This window comes from Monodelphis domestica, chromosome 7, assembly GCF_027887165.1.
Source record: "Monodelphis domestica isolate mMonDom1 chromosome 7, mMonDom1.pri, whole genome shotgun sequence".
NCBI lineage: Eukaryota > Metazoa > Chordata > Mammalia > Didelphimorphia > Didelphidae > Monodelphis > Monodelphis domestica.
The window spans coordinates 216,028,218-216,051,752 of record NC_077233.1 but is presented as its reverse complement, the minus strand read 5'-3'; the positions used below and the strand labels follow the sequence as shown (position 1 = coordinate 216,051,752).

At 41.5% G+C, this 23,535-nt stretch overlaps 1 protein-coding gene and 1 pseudogene across 2 annotated transcripts in view; one reads left to right on the top strand and one right to left on the bottom strand.

The window, feature by feature from the left end:
* Positions 1-3,443: 3,443 nt before the first annotated feature.
* Positions 3,444-14,504, bottom strand: LOC130455599 (40S ribosomal protein SA-like; annotated as a pseudogene).
* AMZ1 (archaelysin family metallopeptidase 1) overlaps positions 13,754-23,535 on the top strand; it is a 41,278-nt gene continuing 31,496 nt past the window's right edge. The window contains exon 1 of one of the 2 annotated variants that reach the window (XM_007498407.2): positions 13,754-14,411. The gene's annotated coding sequence lies outside the window, so the exon portion shown is untranslated. The other variant, XM_016423929.2, reaches the window with a different exon arrangement.

Genomic DNA, 23,535 nt, shown 5'->3' with positions numbered 1-23,535 from the left:
TCTTTTTTTTCAGACAAGTTAACCCATTTGCCTACATTCATGCAGTAAGTGAGGCTGGATTTGAACTCCCAGCTCCCTAGCTCCAAGTCTAGTACCGGCTAGTACACCACATTGCCCCTAACTCAAGAGAGGCAAGTGGGTGGTAGAGGAAGTGACCCCAGAGGGAGGAGGCCAAATCAGTCAATCCCTCACTCAATGGACAAGCAGTCCTTGAGCGCCTTCCAAGTACCAGGCACTGTGCTAGGTGATGATGGAGGTGGTGTCTGATGCTTGAGTTAGCAGCATCAGGGTAAGAGCTGAAAATGTTTTCTAGAACTTAACCTGCTATAAAAATGTAGGCTGTTATCATTATTCAGTGGATCCCAGATGTTACTACTTCTCTATATAATTATCTTTCATTTACTTTCATGTATTTCTGTCTAGACATACACATACATATATGACTTTATATATCTATATTTAGTACTATATGCATATAACAATGTTTATTTCCTTCTGAGGGGATTAGAACAGCAAAGAGGATTGGAAAATATTTCTTACACTTCCTGCTAAAATATAAACCCTAATATCATAATATATGACATATATTATGATATGCCAATATCTGCCCATTGAGGGAATATAATATAACACAATGTAATGCAATGTAATATAATATAATATGAAATAATATAATGCAAATATAATATATGATATATGATATTATATATAATATGATATGATATGATATAATATAATATAGGCTATATATTATGATATGCAAACACCTAACCTTTGAGGGTTTATATTATAACATAATATAATAGATTTAAATATAGAATATATGTTATATATTATGATATACCAACACCTATTTTTTGAGGGTTTATAATATATTATATGATATAATATAATTTATATATGATATATGTTATATATTATGATATGCTAACACCTACCTTCAAAGGGTTTATATTCTAGAAGGAAGGAAGTATAGGGAATGTTTTCCAATCCTCTTTGATGTTCTAATCCACTTAGAAGGAAATAAATATTTAGTAAGCACCTACTAGGGGCCAGGCCCTCTGCTAAGCATTTTACATACATACATATATAAATATAATTTGTTACATGGGATGGCTTTCTGGAAGAAGAAGGAGAAAGAAAATTGGAAGAAATTCTGAAGCAAGCAGAAGTTAAATGATTTGCCCAGGGTCACCCAGCTAGTAAGTGTTTGAGGCTGAATTTGAACTCAGGTCTTCCTACTCCAGACCCAGTAATCTAGGACTCCATAGACAAATATATACAAAATTAACCAAAAGCAGAATTGGGAAGGAGGACACCAGCAGTTGGGGGTGTGTAGGAGATGGTAGGGAATTAGGAAAAGCTTCATGTAGAAGGTGGCCTTTTGGGGGTGAGCCTTGATGGGAATTAGTGATTCTGTGAAGCAGAGGAAAGAAGGGAGGAGATAGATTTCAGTCAGTGAAGTCAACCATTGGGAAAGCTCAGATGGGAGCTGGAGGGTCCTGTGTGAAGAAGAGCAATAACAAAATAGTCCAATCATTGAGGGTAGAAAATTTCCCACCTCTTCATTGTTCAAAACTTATTATCTTGGACTCTTCTCCATCCCTAATTTTCCATCTCCAAAGGCTTCCCCATCACTATTATTTCTGCAATATTTGTTGCATCTGTTCTTTTCTCTCTGTTTCCACTATAATCTCCTATTTAATATTCAAATGCACAAATAAGAAGGAGGGAAGGCAGGGAGGAAAGAAGAAGGGAATCAGGATTTATTAAGTGCCTAGTATGTGGCAAACTCTATGATAAGTGCTCACAAATATCATCTCATCTGATCCTCATAACAACCTGGAAGGAAGGTGCTATTGTCCTTACTTTATAGTTGAGGCAAATGAGGTTAAGTGACTTGCCCAGGGTGATATATGTAGTTAGTATCTGGGATGGATTTTGAACTCAGGTCTTCCTGACTCTATCTCAGAGGTACCACCTAGCCACTTCAAATAGATCTGTGTTCTCATCCATGGGAATGTTCTTTTCAAAGATCCACACCATTGCATGAAAGCACTAATACAACCTATATCAGACTACTTACCACCTGGGGTAGGAGGGAGAGAGGGACAGAGAAAATTGAAATCCTAATATGTTGGAAAATAATTGTTAAAAATTGTTTCTACATGTAACTGAAAAAATAACAAGCCACAAAATAGAAAGACCCACCATCACAGCCTCACATGCTGCCCTTCCACCATCATCATCCTTTTCAGCTCCTGCTTTTTTGTGTTTAGTCTTCCCCTTTCCCCCATTTGAACAAAAACTTCTTGACAGCAGGAGTTGTCTTTCTTCTTTTTGTATATGTATCTCTAGTGTTTAACATATTGCTTCAAGAATAAAAAGTCTTCAATAAGTGCTTGCTGCTTGTTGTCTAAAATAGATTTTTATTATTTTCTATTTAAAAAATATCTTTCCATGCTTACATGATACATTTTCTTTCCCTCTCCTTCCTGGAGCCGACAAGCAATTCCATTGAATTATACAAATGTTATCACTTGATACCTATTTTCATATTATGCATTTTTGCAATAGAGCAATCTTTTGAAACCAAAACCCCAAATAAAATAAAATTTTATTGCTCTTTTAAAAATACATGATCAGAATTCTTCCAATATTCCTTCTTCCTTTTCTGGAGAGCCATCTCGTGTAACAAGTTATATATATGTATGTATTTAAACCTTTACCTTCTGTCTTAGAATCAATACTGTGTATTGGTTCCAAGGTAGAAGAGTGGCAAGGGGGTGGGCAGCTGGGTGGCTTAGTGGATTGAGAGCCAGGCCTAGAGATTGAGAGGACCTGAGTTCAAATATAAAATATAAGCTCATATATTTTCTAGTTGCGTGACCCTGGGTAAGCCACCTAACCCCCATTGCCTAGCACTTACCTCTCTTCTGCCTTGGAACCAATACACAGTATTGATTCTAAGGTGGAATATGAGGGTTTAAAAAAAAAGAAAAGAAAAGTGGCAAGGGATAGGCAATTGTGATTAAGTGACTTGCCCAAGGATCACACAGTTGGGAAGTCTCTGAGACAAAATTTGAATCCAGGACCTCCCATCTCCAGGTCTGGCATTCTATCCACTGAGCCACATATCTGTCCCACGAATAATATTTTTTAAAGAAGAAAGAAGCTAGGTGGTTCAATGGATAGAGACCCTGTCTTGGAACTGATACTTAGTAACAATTCTAAGACAGACAATAAGGGGAAAGAAAGAAAGAAAGAAAGAAAGAAAGAAAGAAAGAAAGAAAGAAAGAAAGAAAGAAAGAAAGAAAGAAAGAAAGAAAGAAAGAAAGAAAGAAAGAAAGAAAGAAAGAAAGAAAGAAAGAAAGAAAGAAAGAAAGAAAGGAAGAAAGGAAGGAAGGAAGGAAGGAAGGAAGGAAGGAAGAAAGAAAGAAACATTGGCAAAACCAATCGATACCCAGAAAAATTATGAAAATATGTGCCATGTTCCACACTTGTGGAACTTCCTCCTTTTGAAAAGGAGTTGGGTCCTGTAGTCCTCCAGACCAATTTGCAACCTCTGGATGAGATTCACTCTGAGACAACTGCTGCCTCTTCCTCTTTTTTAATCTCCTCTGGATCCCTGTTGAAGTAAAGATGAGGCATGGTCCTCTCCTGGGGGCTCGTGGGATATTATATTGTTTGTGTGCAGAGCTTCATAGACCAGCATCCACCACATCAGACCCACTCAGTGAACATCATTATTATTGTATGAAATAACAATGTTCACAACATCAAGGGGAAAGTCTGCTATACAGTGCAGTGGTCAGAAGGTTAGTATAAGATGCTTTCACCAAAGGGTGGTGATCAGCCCTAGAAGCAGTAACCACTAAAAAGCAAGGCTCCCAGAAAGCTGCTTGAATCTGGTTGGTGAAGGTACTAAATGTGGAATGTCTAGCCATAAGTGTGGTACCAATGACCAGTATTCCTGGACAAGAGGCTAGGCTGTGCAGCAGTTTTCCCCAAGTCCTATTCAGATTCATGAAGTCGATGCCATCCATCTTTCTTTTATAGATCTACTGTTCTATTTTCAGTCCTGGTCGGTGCTACCCAAGGGAGTTCCTGCAGCAAGGAACAGAAGAACACCCTTCTCCTTCATCTGCAACACAGTTCAGGCTCCAGACACTGGGAAAGATTCTCTTTAAAGTTAGAGTGGAGAGTGCATATAAAGCCAGAGAATAAGCCCTGTTCTGGGCAGCCAGGAATAGCCCACCTTCACTTATTTCCTCTTCCAATTATACTTGTGTCAGACTAACATTCCTTATACACAGAACTAATTATCTCACATCTTTGCTCAAAAATATTCACTAGCTCTTTATTGTTTAATGAACAAAGTACAAATTCTTGAGTGGTCAACTCCCTTAGTTTCACAGAGTTTATTAACTGATTAAATGAGTCAGGTCTGGTGGTTCAGGCTTGGCATGGGAACCAAACAACCTTACAGACCGTAACAGTATAGAAAGGGTACTCAGCAAGGATACAGCATTGGTTCAGTCAATTCAGCTCCCTTGATCTCTCTATACAAATGTGTCTGGTCAGCAGAATGTATTGGGTGTGTGACTCAGGCAGTGGGATATACATGAAGTGTGAGGGGAGGCACTGACTATCCTTTTTATGCTCTAGAAGATGCCTGGGAAGCGAGTCAATACTTCAGACCCTTGTCCTCTGGACAAGTCACATCATGAAGGTAATTTCCCTCTTTTTGGGGGGAAATACTAGTCAATACTATGTGGCAGAGACTCTAGTAAATATTATTTCTCCCATGACAGGTTTCCTAACTTAAAAAAAAATCCTACCTTTTGTCTTAGAATGAATACTCTGTATTGGTTCCAAGGCAGAAAAATGATAAGGGCTAGGCAACGAGGGTTAAGTGATTTGTCCAGGGTCACACAGCTAAGAAGTGTCTGAGGCCAGTTTTGAACCCAGGACCTCATGTCTCTAGGCCTGGCTCTCAATCCACTGAGGTACCTAGTTGCCCCCTCCTGACATTTTCCTATAAAGTATTGCCTTTAGAGGGGCATCTAAGTGGTACAGTGGATAGAGTGCCAGGCCTGGAGTCTGGATGACTCATTTTCTAGAGTTCAAATCTGGCCTCAGTCACTTCCTAGCTGTGTGACCCTGGGCAAGTCCCTTAACCCTGTTTGCTTCAGTTTCTTCATATATATATATCATGAGTTAGAGATGGAAACGGTAAACTACTCTAGTATTTCTGCCAAGAAAACTTCAAATAGGGTGACAAAGAATTGTACATGACTGAAAAATGTTTGAACATTGTCTTTAGGGTCACAGCTTCAAAATATGACCAGCTGATCACCTCCTAACTGTCAGATCCAGTGACCTTTTTTCCTCAGTTTCCATTTTTCTTCTCTGAAAATGACTCCCAGATGTATATATCTGACCCTAGTCTCTTCTCTGAGCTCCAGTCCCAAATCAGCAGCTGCCTTTGAGAGATTTCATTCTGGGTTTTCCACAGGTCTCACTAACTCCATAGTTATCTCTTAAATAGAATTTGTTCTCTTTCCCTCAGAACATACCCAGCTTTCCTGTTTCTGGCAAGGGTACCATCATTCTTCTAGTCACTCATGTTCACAATCTCTAAGTCATCCTTGGCTCTTCACTCTCCCTCACTCTCCATATCCAACCAGTTGTTAAGACTTCTCAATTTCCCTACCAGGATATTTCTCATATCTGTTCCTTTTTATCCACTCTCTTTCAGGCTATCATCACCTCTTGCTTGAACTCTGAAAATAACCTTCTAATTGGTCTTTCTTTCTCAGGGAAGGTCTCTCGTATCTTCTATCCTTTGTCCACTCAGTTGACAGAGGTTGTTCTGCTCAATAAACAGCAATGGCTCCCTATTAGTTCTGGGATTAAACACAAACTTCCCTTTTGGTATTTAAAGCCTTTTATAACCTGATTCCAATCTATTTTCCATATGTATTAGGTACAACTCTCCTCCAGGCACTTTGTACTTCAGTCCAACTAGCCTTTTTGCTATCTTCAAATACCATACTCCATTTCTCATCTTCATGTCTTTGCTCAGTCTGTTTTCCATGCCTAAAATTCTCTTCCCCTCCACCTCTTAGAATCTTTCATTTTCTTCAAAGTTCAACTTTCAATGCCATCTTTCTTGATCCTTCTAATACCTAGTGCCGCCCTTCTCTCTCATCCATCATAAATTACCTTAGGTTTATCTTATAAATACTTACATTTGTATGAAAGAAATTTACTCTTCCTCCATCTCCTGGGGTTGCATCATCTGCCAATGATTTGACCCAGAGGCCTGAACTGTGTGAAGGAAATCATTGGGTGAATTGAGTCACAAGGATAGAATGGCAGTCAGAAAAATGTAGCAATAGAGTCAAAAGGCCATGAGATAGGGGGCAGAGCAATCTGCCTTACAATGACCTCTGGACTGTCCCCTTGGATAATGCCGGCAAAATAGAAAGCCATACATAGTTGGCTCCCAAGAGGTGACCTATGAGAGTTAGTGGGCAGAGAGAAGATTTGCTAAATTGAGGTAAGAGCGGATTTCATTCTCTTCTCTTCTGAGTTTGTTGTTAACTCGACCTTCCTGTGGAATGTGGCTAGGGGGCCCAAAATGGCAGCCTCAGAATAGCAAGTTAAATGAAGCAATAAGGAAAGTACCTTTTATATCTCTCTCCCCTATTTTCCATCTTTTCCCCCTATTGCTTTTGATTAATAAAATTATTTATTTATGGCCAGTCTCATCATTTTCACTCTTACACATTTGTATATGTCTGTCATGATGGAATGGTAGAATTTAAGCTCTAAGAAAGTGCTTGTTACAAAGCTGGTGCTTAATAAATGTTTATTGACCAAAAGAATCCTTGAGCTCTCTGAGGCCTTTGGCCCCATTGATTACTTGGTTCCAACAAAACCACATGTAACAATGGCCATCCCATCAGGCATTTGTGAGAATGGGCTTGGGCCATGACACTTTCCTGCTCTGTCTGGAACACTTTCCCAATGCTGAGTCTATGCCCTGGCTATGTCCAGGAATATATGCTCAGCCATAAAGGACTTGGCTCTATGGGATGATCCAGAAAACACTAGGTTTACCCTCCTTCCCTCACTACATGACAATGAGAACTACATTAAAACCACATTCAAAGGAGAGACAGTTCCTGTCCCATTTGTGTCTGGAAGGAGCCAAGCCTGAAACTCTGATTCTGAGAGTTCAGATTAGGGTTAGGGAAGGTCACCCTCTCCTATGCCTTTAAAGGTGGTACTTACTCATGCATAGCTGACAGAGCAGCCCTTCTGCGTGATTCAGACTCTGAGTCCTGGTCAAGCTCCTTTGGCTCTCACTTCTGCTTTGTTTCTTTGCCTGGGTCCAAATGACCAAACACAATCTTAATATGGAGGTTCTCAGCTACCTTTTGAGTTCAAGAAGTCAGGACTATCCTGGGTCCTTAGGTCAGGTCCAGCTTAACACAGAACTAGGTGCTCCCTATAGCTACTACAGTGCTTTTTGGAGAAGATGACCATTGAAAAGAGAATTAATTAGGCCACTTGTCTGGAATAGTTTGCTAAAAGTCATAGATGTTGAGGAAGATAGTACTGAGCCAAGGTGAAGATAGAATGTGTTGAACAGTTTTAAGTATCAGTTTTCTAGGAGAGTATAATAGTAATTATAGGTTTCTGCTGCATGCTTACATCTTTGTTGATATGCTTTTGTGAGTCTTTTGTTTAGAGGAAATAAATAGCTGTCCTATACCTGATTTGCATTGTACTCTGGGTATCTTTCTTTTCCCTCTTTATGAATGACCCTAGACATGAATCAAACATATGGTTTAAGTGATTCTCCCCAGTTTTCTGCCAGGGAGAATGACTGTTAGTCTGGAAAGCACAGAACAAAAATAGCTAGCAAGGCTTTGATAACTAAGGCAAATAAGAAGATAGCAAGAGTATACCTAGATGCCCTTGATGAATTCAAATCGCCTGGCCCAGATGAACTACATCCTGAGGTACTGAAGTAACTTACCAATGTGATTCCGGAGCCATTATTGGTGATATTTAAAAGACTGTGGAGAAGGGGAGAAGTACCACAGGGCTGGAGAGGGAGCAAATGTACTAATTTTTTTTAAAGGAGGGAGAAGACAAAAGAGTCTGCACAATAAGTTGGACTTCAATTCCTGAGAAAAAAATTCTAGAATGAATCATTTAAAAGCTGTCTAGGCATGCACAGATTATTGGCCAGGTATGATGGTACTTTATGCTTGCATATGAAAAGATGGTTAATGAATATCCAGAAAAAGAAGCAATAATTACAAAGAGCCAGTATGGTTTCATCAAGAACAAGTAATGCCAGACTAACCTTGTCCTCATTATTGGGCAGACTTATTAAACTAGTAAACCTATGATTTTCATTTTCTAGTCCTCCTTAACCTCAGCACCTTCTCAGTATATGCTATTTTATTAATTATTTATACTATATATACTTTGTTTGTTCCTAGTTATCTATATTTTGTTTCCTCCAGTAGACTGTCAACTTCTTGAGGGCAGGGTGTGTCCTTTTTTGTATCCTCAATGGTTTGGCATTGTGCCTGGCATATAGAAGACACTAAGTAAATGCTACTTTAGTAGCTATTATTGTTATTATTGTTAGTTAGGAGACAGTGGGTATAGTTTACTTAGATTTTATTAGAGCATTTTGATAAGGCATCTCATATTATTCTTGTAAAGAAGACAGAGGAATGTAGAAAAGGTGATAAAATGATTAGATGGATTTGGAACTAGTTGAATGGCCATACTCAAAAAGTAGTTATTAATGGTACAATTTCAATTGAGAAGAACTCTCCAATGGAGTATCCCAGTAATCTATGATATTTAACATTTTTTTATGAATGACTTGAATAAAGGAGTAGATAATATGTCCACTAAATTTGCAGGTGTCATAAAGAGATAGCAAACACATTGTTTGATAGAGTCAGGATCCCAAAAGACTTTGGTAAGTTAGAGGATTTTGCTCAATCTAAGAAGATGCCATTCAATGGGATAAATGTAAAAGTCTTACACTTGGGTTCAAAAAATCAACTTCACTAGTAAAGGGTGGTAGAGGCATAGTTCCCTAATATCAGCAGTCTGATACAGCAGTCAAAAAAACCCTGATGTGATCTCACATGAAGGGAGGAATAGCTTCAATGAATAAAGAAGTGTTTTCTGTACTCTGCCCTAATCAGACCACATCTCAAGTACCATGTTCAGTTCTTGATAGCTCAGCTTAAAAAGGACATTGATAAGCTGGAGAATGTCCAGAAAATCGTAACTAGGATAGGGAAAGATTTTCAATTCATGTTATACAATAAAAACAAAAATTGAAGGAATCAGAATTGTTTAACCTGAAGAAAAGGAAATTTATGAGGGTTGGTGAAGAAGGAAGAACTAACAGCATATCTGTTCTTTCTAGCTCCAGAAAGAACTCAGAGCACTGAGTTGGAATTTAGTTAAAAAGTTAAAAAGAATATTTAGTTTCAACATCAGGAAAAACTTCCAAATAATTCCTTGTACAAAAGTGTAGTGGTAGTCTCTCAGTGACCGAGAATGACAATTGTCTTTGTGCATTATCATTTATTGATGTACCCTCATGTGGCTTTGAAGTCCAAAGTTTGTGGCACATGGGGCATGGGATGCCAGTTGTTATGGGAGGGGCGGTTGTGGCCTGGTGTTGGTGTTCATGCGCAGCGGCAAGACGTTGACGTTGTTCATCTTCAAAGGTGGTGGCGGCATGGTGAACGTGGGTTCGCCAGCTGCTTCTGACAGAGGCAGTGAGTTCTGGTTGCTTTGGTGTCATGCCAGCCCACTTCAAGTTTGACTTTGGCTGATCCTTGAATCTTTTCTTTGGTCGGCCTTGTTTCCTGAGTCCAGCTGACAGTTCACCATAGAATACCTGTCTTGGTATTCGCTGTGGGTCCATGCGGATGACGTGTCCAGACCATCGTAGCTGGGTTTTGAGGACCATGACTTCAATGCTGGTGGAGTTGGCTCTGTCGAGGACTTCCTGATTGGTGATTCGGTCCTGCCATCAGATCCTCATGATTGACCGGAGAGAGCGTTGGTGGGATTGCTCCAGCTGTTTCATGTGCTTCCGGTACAGTGTTCATGTCTCACAACCGTACAGGAGCGAGCTGAGGACCACTGCGTTATACGCTTTGAGCTTCGTCGCAGTGCTTACACCTCTGTGTTGGAGGACTTTGCAGCACAGCCGCCCAAGTGCCTGGCTGGCCTTTTGGATCCTGGCATTGATCTCGTGGTCTAGGGACCCATCGTTGGTGATGGTGCTGCCCAGGTACTTGAAAGTGTTGACGTTAGAAAGCTGCGTGCCTTCGATTGTAATGCACGGCTGGTTCGTTGGCCTCCCTGGTGCAGGTTGGAACAGCACCTCTGTTTTGCTGAGGCTGATAGTCAGGCCAAACAGTTTTGTTGCGGTGGAGAACCTGTCCACAATGGTTTGGAGATGATTTTCTTGGTGGGCCATGAGAGCACAGTCATCTGTGAAGAGAGCTTCCAGGATGAGTCTCTCTGTTGTCTTTGTTTTTGCAGTCAGGCGGCGAAGGTCGAATAGTGAGCCATCCCGTCAGTATTTGATGTAGACGCCCAGGTCTAGATCCATCAAGCAACTGCTTAAGGAGGTTGGGGTCCCCTTCATTGGAAGTCTTAAAACAGAAGCTAGGTGACAATTTGCTAAATATTTTATGGTTCCCTTTTGGTTTTGGGCTGAACTAAATGGCTATTGAGATTCCCTTTAAAATTCTGTGGTTCTGTGAAGTCTTTGAGTTATTTTGTACTCTTTCTCCTCCTTTAATTCCCTTATCTAATCAGTAACCAAGCTTTGATGATTCTCCCTTCAAAATGTCTCCCACTGACTGCTTTTATGAACTGATGCAAAGTAAAGTGAGCAGAACCAAGGGAATATTGTATACTATATCAGTAGTATTGTAAGAATGATCAGCTGTGAAAGATTTAATTACTCTGATCCTAGACAATTCCAAAGGACAAAATAATATTCACTTCCAGAGAGAGAACTGATAAACTCTGACTATACATTTAAGCATGCTTTTTAAACTTTCTTATCCTTTTTTCCTTTTTTTTTTCACTCTATTTTCTTTTCTCATGGCTAACTTGGATATAAGTTTTGCATGACTTCACATGTATAATGGATGTCAAGTTGCTTGCCTTCTCAAGGATTAGGGAGGGAGAGAATTTGGAACTTGCAATTTTTTAAGTGCTACAGATTTCTTTATATGTAATTGGGAAAGGTTTTTTTTTTTTAAACCCTTACCTTCTGTCTTAGAATCAATACTAAGTATTGGCTCCAAGGCAGAAGAGTGGTAAGGGCTAGGCAATGGGGGTCAAGTGACTTGCCCAGGGTCACACAGCTGGGAAGTGTCTGAGGCCAGATTTGAACCTAGGACCTCCCATCTCTAGGCCTGACTCTCAATCCACTGAGCTACTCAGCTGCCCCCTGGGAAAGGGTTTTTATAAAAGATATTTTATTTTACCAATTATGTGTAATAACAAATTTCCACATAAGTTTTCCAAAGATATAGGATCCAAATTGTCTTCCTCCTTCCCTTCCCTCCTAGAGCTGGCAAGCAATTCAATCTGGGTTATATATATATTTTCATGAAAAATACATTTCCATGTTGATCATTTTTTAAAGAGAATAATAGTAGAAGATCAAAACCAATTGGGAAATATTTAGCAAAATAAATAAAAAATGTACTTCAAAAAACAAAAAAAAATTACAAAATGTCTCCCCCCTCCACTCTGTCATTTTCAAATTTGCTAAGATTGCCCAAGTTCAGACTCATAGGGACAACTGAAATAGATATTAAACAGGTGCTCCTGCCTGCAGTTTCAACTCCTTCCCCACATCATGCATGACACAAAATAATCTTCTGTATTCACCACCTTTGATAGTCATTCATGGTTAAAACCTTTCAAAGTCTATCTCATTGCCTTGTTGAATAAGTCAAATTTCCTTACTTTATATACTGTTCCCATCTAAGAGGGCTGGATCCTACTTTTGTCAGCTTTGCTTACTAGGTGAGTGAACTAGAGCAAGTAATATTATTGGCTCTGCATTTTACTTTCTTATTGGAAATTAAGAGCCTCTATCGAAGATTCCAGGAGATTCTACTGGCAACATCCTTTTGAAGCTCCTAGTAATACAAAAGTGATTTTTCCAGTAATGCCACCACAGATTAGACCACCTGGATACCTTTGTTTCTAAGAACACCACCTTTGATGACTTTCTTTCCATTACTATCTTAAATAACTTGTCATTTAGAACATAATTTTAAAAAGTTTCAGGCTCATATATTATTTTTCCTTCTTTTGGGTAATACAAGTAAGTATGGACTCTTTTTGTTTGCCACTAGACATTAAACTCTTTCTTTCTTTCTTTCTTTCTTTCTTTCTTTCTTTCTTTCTTTCTTTCTTTCTTTCTTTCTTTCTTTCTTTCTTTCTTTCTTTCTTTCTTTCTTTCTTTCTTTCTTTCTTTCAGCCTTGTCTTGTGTCTTAGAATCAATACTGTGAATTGATACCAAGCCAGAAGAGCAGTAAGGGCTAGGCAATGGGGACTTAGTGACTTGTCTAGGGATACAGCTAGGAAATATCTTGAGGGCAAATTTGAACCCATGACCTTTGGTCTCTAGGCTTGGTTCTCAATCCACTAAATTATCTAGCTGTCCCCTGAACTATTAAAATAAAAAAAGGTTCAAGAGATGGTGAGCTGGATGCTTTGATGCTTTTTTTCCTTCCTAGGAATTATCTACTACCGCCATCTTCTTTGTGACTCTCTATCCAGTAAAACAAGTGCCTTCACTATCCTTGAAATACCCTTTGGGCTTTCTTCCATGACTTTGCTCAGTTCTACCCACACTCTCCCCTTCTCTTCTTGCCCACTCTTCTCCACTATTACAAACTAGACACATTCTCAAGATACTTTCTCCTAGACCACTCCAGACTACAGCAATCTCTTTCCTTTTTGTTGTCTGCTACTCAACTGGCAACTACTCATCTATCTTTTCTGCAGGCTAGATATTGAGACTTTCATGGGTTTTAGTATAAAAATTACGAGCCATCATCTCTTGCCTTTGTCCATTTGCAACAGAGTGGAAGCAAGGACCAGAATCAGAACTGCACCTTGGCTCTTTTTCCTTCTAATCTTACAGCTGAATCTGAATCTCCCAAAGCTTTTGGAGCACCTCCCTTAAAGGGGACTGTATTTTCTATAAACTCTATCCCAAGAACTTCAAAGTTGCAGACTGGGTCCCGGACAGAGTCAGCCCCACCCTAAGCATTCCTCCACACCCTGAATGGGAGGGGTCCAGCAAAATGCTCATTCACTCATTCCTACTTCAAAGTCCTTGAGATTTGAAGTAATGTTTGGGGAAAGAGGTTACCCTAGATGACTAGTCCAAAGCAGTGAGCATCTTGCCTCCTTAGACGGGTGAATTGAAAGGCCCTGTAAATCAGAGTCAATGTCCTTTGATTTTTAGTTCTTTTAGAAGCATTGGCTTTTGGAAAGAATGCAAATAGAGAAAAGCTTAGGTGGAACCCTTTCCAAACTCATCACGATGAAAGGGGAAAAAACTAGACTGTAATGGGAGTAAAGTGAGACAATCCAATCCCAGAAATCTTTCCTGGAGAATCATAAAAACCGATGGAACAATCTCTCTGAAGCAAAATTCTTATTTCCAAGGAGAAAGAAAACCTGTTTTATTCCTTTGAGGGAAACCAACCTCCAATTCGACAGCGACTCATACTTAATGAGATTTGACTTCCCAGGTGCTAGATTGCCAACACCGGAGGGAAAGGACTGGGGCAAAGAGGAAAAGAGAAAGAAAAGGCTCCCTAAAGAGTTTGGCGTGGCAGTAATTTGGTCGAGCCCCAATTACCCTCTTGTCAGCCATCATTGCAAAGGTCATGAAGACGGGGGGGGGGGGGGGGGGGGTGGGGATGAGGATACGGAATCTTCTTCAAGTCTTCAGGAACAGTTTGTGAAAGAGACAAAAGAGGTGTCTCCTCTCCCTTCCCCAGCCCATCCCCTCTTTTTTGGCAAACATGTTTTTCCATTACCGCACATCTCCCTGACACGTGTTATTTTCCCCCCTCTCGCCTCCAAGTTCACCCCCATTCTCCCCTCTGATCACAGTGTTTATTTCTCTCCTGCCTTTATCGCTGCCCTTGTCTTTTCTAATCTTCTCTCTCGCTGTGCTGACGTCACGGTGAAACCTCCCTGATTTTCCTTTCACATACCAACTACATACGCTTCTCTTCAAACCCCTTCCAACATACAGGCTTAAGCTCTGCAAGAGGACGCGGCTGCTTTCAAGGTAAGCCCAGACGAGACGTTGGGGGAAGGGGGCAGAACGGGGAGGAGGTGGGGAACAGTCTGACAACTTCTCGCCAGTGTGTGCTTGTTGCATCCAACGAGAAGAAAACTGGTTGGGGGGTGGCGGCGGTGGCGATTTCTGATAATAGACAGGGGGAGAGAGAGAAGAAGAATCAAAATGCCAGAGACTCCAGCGGAAGGAGAGACGGGGCCAAAGCAGAGTTTAGTGGAGAAATTAAAAACCAGTTCCCTAGGGACGGATTAACTCCAGACGTGGGATCCTTCCCTGGAAATCCGTGAGAACTAGCTGAAGTTACGGCAACTCCATCCTAAGGGCACAGAGAGAGAGCAGACAAAAGTGCTCTGAAAATGGAACTGGGGGCTGGGGGCCCAGGGGCGCATTGAAGAACCGAGCGTATGGGTGGAGAGGGTTTTTTCTCCCCTCTCCAGTCTGAAATAGAGGCTACTAGTTGGTCAAGGTGATGCCCTCAAGAACCCTGAGAGAGGCAACTTGAGTTCACTGTGGAGGATGCTGGGTTAGGAGCAGGTGCTGCTGTTCCAACTAGGGATGCAGGCTGTTTGCTCCCTTGCCTGGCAGGGGTACGGATGCTCCTCGCCTTGGCCCAAGGCAAGCAGGACAGCCTGTTCCCCCCCCCCCCCCCCAAGGAAATGTCCAAGTGCGGATTACAGTCCGACGTGTTGCCTTCCCCCCCCCCCCCCCCCCCCCCCGCCGGGTCTCTTGCTTGTTGGGGTTCTCGGGGCTCTGCTGCAGCGCATTCAATGCCTTTTGAACCACTGTCAGCAAAGGACTCCCCAATTCCGTGTGTGTGTGTGTGTGTGTGTGTGTGTGTGTGTGTGTGTGTGTGTGTGTGTCTCGGAGAGCAGCAGACGAAAGGGTTTCGGAGGGAGAAGGGGCAGGGGCTGTTGGCCGCCTAGTAGAGTAGCCTGGAAAACCAGACAGCTGCCCGGAAGATCCGAGCAACCCCACGCTGTAGGGAGAGAGATGGGAGGCTTTCCTGAGGGAGGAGGGGGATGCCCCTCGCGGAACTAAAACCTCTTCATAGAGATGCTGCAGTTGGTGCCTTTGAAAAAGCCTGGATGCTAACACACAGTGAATTAGAAGAAGGGGTGGGGCGGCAGATTCCAGAATTGGGGCCAAAGAAACCCCCAAAGACGCCTACTTGCGAGCCACACCCCGGAATGTAGAGATCCACGGAAATACCAGTTACTTTTTGAAAGGTCCCCAGGCAGAAATGAAATACTCTGGACCGGAGGTAAGGAGAGTTTTGTTTTTTGTTTTTACTTAAGCCACATTAGAATGGAGGGCTTTTTGGTGCAGTGCTGTGGTGGCTGGTTTTTTCCCCCTGACTCCAGAGGTCCAGAGTAGTCAGTCAGGCTTTGGGAAACCCTCAAGTTGGGATTGTTTTGGAAATGCAAAGGGGCTCCGTCGGGGGCCAGCTTGGAGGACTTTGGGCTGGGTTGAGGGTACTTTGAATACCCCCTGCCCCCCAAGCATGGAGAGGATAAGTTCCAGAAGAAGAAGAAAAGGGGCATCGCTTTAATGTCACAAGTTAATATAAAGAGGGAATGGGCATCAGCTGGTGTGTGACTTAAATCTTCTGGGTGAGAGGAAATGGGCAGCAAGAGAGACTTAGGCTAGAGCCGGGTTAACCAGTGGCCAAAAGAGCTTAGGGGATCTCTTTCTCTGAGGGAGCATTATCATTTGCCAGGGATGTGGCTAAGTGTGGTCTGATTTGAGGGCTGGGGAGGCAGAATGGAAGGATGGATATCTTTTCAAGGGCCCTTCCAAACCAACACGGAGATTCTGAGTCTGATTGGAAAAGGCAGAAACAGAGCTCATGCAAATCAACAGTGTTAGTTTATTGCAAATTAGGCTGGTTTTGATATCAGTTTTCTCTCTTCCTTCCCTTCCCCCTACACACAAGTGAAAATTCAAAATCAGAAAAACAAGGGAAATTTTTCTTTCCGGAGGAAGACCAACTTTTCAAATGCTACAAAAGATGAACAAATGTCCTCCCTTATTTCTCCTGCTGGGAAGATAACAGTGAAGAGAGTGATGTTCAGTGGTTAGAGTTAAGAAAAATAGTAGTGGAAATTTTCAGCAAACATTTCCTGAGTGCAATTTATTTTTCAAACCCTTTAAAATGTGCATCAGTACCAAGGCAGAAGGGTGGAAAGGGCTAGGTAATGGGGGTTAAGTGACTTGCTCAGGGTCATACAGCTGGGAAGTTTTGAACTTTTGAACTAAGATGAAATTTGAACATAGGACCTCCTGGATTTGGGCTTGTTTATCAATCCACTAAGCCACCTAGCTGCCTCCTACTGAGTGTAATTTACTGAGTGCACAGGCAATCTGTCTTTGTGTCCTTGGAGGAGTCAATTTAAATCTTTGTTTCCATTGTGATTCTTCTGAGCATTTCATCCAAAACACTTAAAAACTCTTTCTCCACATGGCATCTTCACCAACCACCATGTCTGTCTATAAGTGCTTGGAAATCCCTTTGTGAATAGCTTTATGCAGCTGCAGTGATACTTTCAAAGCTTAATCAGAATAAATTGTTCAAAAAGAAACAGTGTGATTTCTTTGTCTGGAGGCTGGGCATCTGTCTAGTCAGATGGGGAAGAGCAAAGTGACCCAAGCTATGGTGACTGAGAACAACTTGACCTTGATTTCCTACCCAATGATGCACTTCCTTTATTGCAGTGAAGTGATGTGATTGGTCCTGCCCCCATGCACTCTGTGCTGGGCACATAGGACCTCCAAGGGAGGGAAAGGTTTCATGCTTATGGTAAAGAAGAGAATTGGAGAGCAATTCCTTCCGGAATAATGAAGCAAGGATGAAAAAGTTGATCTGCAGAAAAGAGTTTGTCATTGGTTTAAATGACCATTTGAGCAAAGATTGGTCCAAACTAGAGACAGTATTTTCCACTAGATATTATGCCAATGAGGTGGTTTGGTCAGAAACAAGTATCCTGTATAGGATTTTTCCAGCAGTTGTAAAGGAGCAATATGCAGAGAGTGTCTGGGACCCTAAGAGAGGCTTTGATTCAGTAGAACATGAGCTACATATGGGAAATTCCCATTTTCTCTTCAGTTCCCTAATGCAAACACTATCTTCCCATAGCCATTTCCAAGATAAATAGGCTGGTGTGGAGCAGAGACAGCAGGTAAATTGTCCCACCTCTAACTGGGAGCACAAACACAAATGCATCTCCCAGAGGGCCCCAGAACAGTGTCTGGCAAAGACAAGTCTTTATATTCAGACCAAATCCAGCATCTGTTTCAATCCAACAATCGGTTTCATGGAGAAATGGCCTGGCAAGATAAGAGCTTCAGGCAGTCTCCGATAGCAAGGGGATTTTCCTTAATGGCCAGGATTGATGGTGATCATAGTCCTTTTGGAAAGTTCTAGACAAGTTTCTAGTCCCCTGGGTCTTGGGAACAGAGCAAAAACTTGCCTTGAACATATTAGTCCTACATATGAAAGGATTGAATCAGGTAACCAAGGAAGGGGAACTTGACTAAGCTGGATAACTTTTTTAAAACACTGTGGGCATGCACTTATATACATGTGTAGGCATTTCTCTTTCCAGTAGGTGCGGACAACTTTGAAAACACTAGTCTAAGGGTCAGCTGGGTGGCTCAGTGGATTGAGAGCCAGGCCTAGACATGGGGGGGGGGGGGTCCTGGGTTCAAATATGACCTTTGATGCTTCCCAGCTGGGAAGACCCTGGGCAAGTCACTTAACCCCCTTTGCCTAGTCCTTACCATTCTTCTGCCTTAAAACCAATACATAGTATTGATTCTAAGATGGAAGGTAAGAGTTTTAAAAAAAAAGAAAGAAAAAAGAGAATACTAGTCTGGGATATCTAGGTAGCTCAGTGGCTAGATAGCCAGGCTTGGAGATGGGAGGTCCTGGGTCCAGATTTGACCTCAGACACTTCCTAGCTCTGTGACCCTAGATAAGTCACTTGACCTCAACTGCTTAGCTCTTGCCTCTCTTCTGCTTTGGAACTGATATTTAGAACTGATTCTAAGATATTAGTTAAAGTTTTTTTTTTAAAGAAGAAAATACTAGTCTAGAGTTCATAATATGTAAGCTCTATCTAAGAATGGATACATAGAATTGTTTCCAAGACAGAAGAGTGGTAAGGGGTAGGCAATTGGGATCTAGTGACTTGCCCAGGGTCACATAGCTAGGAAGTGTCTGGTGCCATATTTGAACCCAGGACCTCCTGTCTCCAGCCCTGGCTCTCTATCCACTGAGCCATCTAGCTACCCCCAAAACATGACTTTTTGGAGAGTAAGAACTGTTTTGCAGGAGATTTTTGCAAATGATGAAAGTCTGAGGGGAGGAAAGTAGTATGTTAACAGAGCATGGAACTGGGAATCCTTTCCTCTAGAACCAAAAACAGTTGGGGAGAGGGAATAGCACAAAGGACAGTTAGACTGTTGGTTGAACTGGGTATGATCCAAGGTACAATCACATGAGGAAAAGGTGTGTCTGAGGGGGAAACAAGGGATCAGGGTTGGATGGTACAGGCAGTGGAAGAGCATGGATAGTGTTGGAACAGTTTTCTTCCAAATGCTATTCTGAAGAATTGTGTGTCTTCCTCCCACAACAGCACCCTGAGGCAAAGCTCCAGGTACCCTACTCTAGTTATGGTTCCATTGACAGTAAAGTCCCTGAACATAACTGAAAAAGAGAAATGGCTCTTCACACCATTCTTCTTCCCTTGGACATCCTGGAAAATTTCAGAAAGGCAATAAGCAACTTAAAAAATCCTTGAGTTAATTCCCCCAAATCTGCTCAGACAGTCCACTGGTTGGGGATTTGATGTTCAGTATCCTCTGATCTGGAATTGCCTATAGATGTCACCAGTGGCTATGTATTACCACAGCCATTTTTCTTTTTCTTGAACAAACAACCAGCCTCTTTAAGTAACCAAACCAACCTGTATTATTTCTTGTTTCTTATGTACCCATCAATTACAGTGCTATCACACCCAAATCTGACTGCCCTAGAAAATCCCAGTGGTCTCCAGGAGAGAATGCTATGATCTAAAGAGAATAATTGATGGGTTTGCTTTTGATGGGAGAAAGAATAATTTGTGGCTGGCTAAGATACTAAGATAATGATTTCAAGGTACCTGTCAATTGTGATGAGACAGTATTCAACTCAGCACAATGGAGGTGCACTTAAAGGTAGGATCCTCTGATGGAAAAGATTATAGGAGCAATGTTTGTGTTACCCACCTCCAGAAGTAACCATGGAAATATAACATGGACGTGAGATCATAATGCCATTGATTTAGAGCTGGAAGGGACATAAGGGACCCTGGTACAACCCCAGAAGAGAAAATTGGCAAAATTCAATTCCTCTGACTCCAGTCAGTGCTCTTTCCATGGCCACAATAGAGTTTTCAAATGTGTAAAATGAAGGCTTTTGTATTTATAGGTTGGATTTGAGTTCAGAGCTGCAGCCAGTTAAGTTTCTCTAGTGTCAATACGATGAACCCTTAGGAGGAAGGATGGGCCACCAGGAACCCAAACAGAGTCAGAAACAGAGTGGGTCAAAGCTCCCAAGCCAATCAGTGGTAGGATCAGACCCATGAGTAGCTGCGATTTCTAGTCTGTGTGAGATGAGATCCTGAATGGGGTGGGTGGGAGTGAGGGGGTGAGTGGATTACTTAAAGAAGTAAGTCAAGGGGGACAGCTACATGGCTCAGTGGATTGAGAACCAGGCTTAGAAATGGGAGGTCCTGGGTTCAAATCTGCCCTCACATGCTTCCCTTATTGCCCAGCCCTTGCCACTCTTCTGTCTTGGAACACAGTATTAATTCTAAAATGAAAGGCAAGGGTTAAAAAAAAAAAGAAATCAAAACCAGATGATACAGGTAATAAGACATATATAGGATGAGAAAAGCCTTGACAAAGGAATAATGTGATATTTGAAATAATATATTTGGCTGAAATATATACAAACATAGGTGTAAGGTGTAAACAGCTGAATGGGATCTTTTCTTTTAGAGAAAAAATACAATGTATTGGGATAAAGCTGCCCTCCTTGAAACCAGATAAGATAATAAGTATTATAATATAATATCCAGTGTGCCGCCAGACCATGGAAAGAGTCACCTTGCATTCCTTGAATTCATCCTTAACACATATGGATACAAAGGGATCCCTGGGGCAATACTGTAATACCTACATGTCTTTTGCTCATTGAGCCAACCCAACCTGGTTTGGAAATACATGCTCAATTCTAGTCTCTTCCGAGTGCCACTTTTAGTCTGTTTCTCTGTTATTTCCTGGTCCCAGCCATATGGGCCCTTACTTGTCTGCCCCCTTCCCCTTCTAACTTCTGTCAATCTCTGCTAATCATAAATTAGCACTCCTGAGGCCCCACAGTTACATCTGCCACTTGGGAGTTAGCTCTGTCTATAGGGAAAGGGAGCCTACATAATTTACATTCAAGTGGGATTATTCATCACATTGCATAATATTATTATGATGACCATATTGGCTCTTTTTTTTTTCTGTGAAAGTAGGCTTCCCTATTTCACTCAGACTGGGTGTACAGTGGCCCTTGTAGCCATGATCATACTTTTGATTATCATGGAAGCTTTGATCTGTTCCATTTCTGATCTGGGCTGATTTGGGTCTCCCTGCCCTCCCTTCCCTTCCCCCACAGCTTCCATGGAGGCTTACCATATTGTTGCCCAAGCACCTAATTGGCTTAGCTCTAATGCAGCATAGAACTCCCAAATTCAAGCAATCCATCAGCCCTAGTCTCCCTAGCAGCAGGGATTACAGGTCAATTAAAATTTTCTTTTTATTTCTTTCTATCTATATTTCCAGGCTATGCCTTGTCAGTTTAAAATTTCTTTTTCTTTTTTCTTTTTTCCTATAGTTCCTATATTTCCAGGCTATGCTCTGGGGTCTGAGATAGGAACTCAATTTTTTTTTTCCTGGAACTTATGGAGCAGGTAGCCAGGCACAAGGCTCCCACTGTCCATTTGTGTGTTACCTCCACTTGCCTTCTCCACAGGGACTGCCACCTCTTTACTGTTGTACAATTAGATTTGTGTTCCCCAGGACTCACTTTCCCAGCATCTCATTTATGTAGCTACATAACATACTAATGTAGGGAAGATATAAGTTTTGTGTAGCTCCGCCTTTTCTCTCTTCTCCCAGAAACACGACTGTGGCAGTTGGGTGAGTGCCAGGCAGGAGAATTTTTCTCACGTGGCTTTACTCAGGCTTTTACTTTTGTTCTTGTATTTCTCCTGCTTCAAGTGATTACTAATAAATCTTACAACATATACTACTTGGAGTTATCGGGTATTAATTTAAATTTTACACTGTCAAGGCCTTATTGAGGTACTGTGGCCAGGATGGAATCTGATGTTCCTTGGGTAGGTCAGTGGGCAGTGCCTCAGCAGTAAGAGATCCAAGAAGAGAGGGTACCAGGGGTGCCAAATCCCAAGGAGAACATAAGATCAGAAGCTGGGATAGAAACCAAGCTGGCTAAGAGGAGCTGGTCTGCTGGGACCAGTGTGCAGTGGTGCTGCATGTCTATAATTCCTGCTACTGAGAAGTCGGAGGCTTTTGGCTCTCTTAGGCTCCAGAGTTCAATGGATGTAGGTTGAGCCAGTCAAGAGTCCCCATCAAATCTAGTGTCAGTCTAGTGGGCTCCCAGGAAATGAGATGGATCACTAGGCATCCTGGGGAGGGGCAACCCAACTAAAGTCAGAAGCAGAGGAGGTCAAAGTTCCTCTGCCAATCAGTGGTAGGATTAGACCCATGAATGGTTGCTGTATTTCTAACCTGGCTGATACAATAGGGAGACCCTATATGAAGAGACTTGGGGGGGCAAATGGATTGATAAAATAAATCAAAACTAGATGATGCAAATAATACTTCTATACACTTATCAGTGAATTTTAAAGGAGATCTTATCATGAGGTAATATTAAAATTATTTGTAAAGCCCAGAGCCTGGCACAATAGTAGGTGCTAAATAAATGCTTCCTTCCTCTCCCTGACCCGCCATCATGGATCTAAGGAAAAAAGAGATCTACCTTCTTTGACTGGGAATCCAGTAAGTCTTAAGTGAATTAGATAGCATTAATAAAAAAAATAATAACTCATTTAAATAGCATTCTAGGGTTTGCAAAGGAGTTGACAAACATTCTCTCACTTGATTTTCACAAAGCTTTGAGGTAGGTGTTATGGTTTTAGCCCGTTTTACAGTTGTGAACTGAAGCTTAGAGAAAAGAAATGACTTACTCATTATGACAGAGCCAGTTTGGTTCCTAGTATAGTAACCTATCTACAACACTGCACTCTCTCTCTAATTATGGAATGTAACTAATATACATTGGGTAGGTACTTTCCTAGTCTACTTCATAACACCTGGGTGTCTCCAGGGAATGAAATGCTTAGCAGGGAGGGAGAAGTGGAAAGGTTAAGGCACATGGAAAATGAATTGAATGGGTCCTCAGAGGCATAGGTTGATGGCTTCTGTAGCATCCATATTGGAATGTACAAACAATGAAATGTAATACAATAATAGGGCAGCTAGGTGGCACCGTGGATAGAGTGCCAGGCCTGGAGTCAGGAAGACTGTTTCCTAAGTTCCAATCTGGCCTCAGACACTATTACCAATGGGATAATCCTGAGCAAATCAATTAAACCCTGTTTGCCTCAGTTTCCTTATCTGTAAAATGAACTGGAAAAGGAATTGGCAAACCACTCCAGTATCTCTGCCAATAAAACTCCAAATGGGGTCACAAAGAGTCAGACAAAACTGGAAAAACAAATAAACAAACCATACAATGTCTCCCTTAGGATGATCCAAATATTGGGAATAGGAAAGAGGAAAATATTTTTAGAATTTTATACACTTTTCTTACTTGAAGATTATATTTGTTTTAAGCACAAGGGTAATAAATTTTTTTTTTTGCATATTAACAGAGAGGCTGTATTTTCTAAAACATATGGAGCTAAGGATGGGAATCTAAATAGATTCTGTCATGAGATTCTTTTGTGACCTTGGCAAAATTATTTATTCTAGCTGTGCTACTTAACACCTGTGTGAC